Raw genomic sequence first — 922 nt, 5'->3', positions numbered from 1 at the left:
TCTTTAATAATATGTTATTGAAAATAATAATAAATACACAACACATAGCACAAATATTGCATAGACATAGTGTATAAAGCACAAAAGAGAGGAGAGTTGATTGCTAGAGCATATTTTAGTGGATATTCACTAATAATTTGTAGATATAAAATGTAACTTTTGATGAGTATTGAATTAAAATAAATCAATATCCCTACAAAAAAGATTTTATAATATAGTTATAGAGTTGATCAGATATATATCTCTCTAAAACTATAAACTGGGGCTAAAGTAATATATATCGGGTAATAAATCAATATATACATGTGGATGGATTGGTACCCTGATATCCTGGTCGTATGTCCAATGACAATTAATATTTGGAATATGATGATCCCTAAATATATATAAAGAGCATAATGGTGATACTGAATTACCACTCTGCTGTGTTGCCAAACCGTCCCAATCCACCTCCAATGTTAGTAACCTACAGCACCTGGTATTCCCAAGTGGTCTCCCATCCAGGTACTGACCAGGCCCATAACTGCATAGCTTCCAAGATCAGGCAAGATTGGGCATATCCAGTATGGTATGATTGTAGGTAATTTCCTGAGTGGGGGGTGTGAATGCCCAGGTATACACAATGCAAGAGTATTTGTAGGACTAACTCATCAGAGGAGTCCACTTTATTAAATAATACACAGTATCAACAAAAGTATTGCATGAGCGTACTTTAATTGTTTTCAAACAACTTATCACATATACATATATCACAGCACAGTCAAGTATATTTATCTGACTAATTGCAAATTAGAACCTATTTAATAGGCTATTTGCACAACAATGATTCACTCTGACAGTCTATAGGGTAGGCAGTTCAATTAATCCTGTTAATAGACAATTTACACAATGATAATTCACTCTGACAGTCATTGTAACAGGC

The 922-nt window shown here is 33.6% G+C and overlaps 1 pseudogene; it reads right to left on the bottom strand.

Moving 5' to 3' along the window:
- Positions 1-463: 463 nt before the first annotated feature.
- Positions 464-582, bottom strand: LOC148523926 (5S ribosomal RNA; annotated as a pseudogene).
- Between the last annotated feature and the right edge of the window lie 340 nt (positions 583-922).

This window comes from Taudactylus pleione, unplaced genomic scaffold (assembly GCF_031769625.1).
Source record: "Taudactylus pleione unplaced genomic scaffold, aTauple2 ptg000125l, whole genome shotgun sequence".
Lineage (NCBI taxonomy): Eukaryota > Metazoa > Chordata > Amphibia > Anura > Myobatrachidae > Taudactylus > Taudactylus pleione.
Note: the sequence above shows the minus strand (reverse complement) of the source record. Positions and strands in the feature narration are given on the sequence as shown.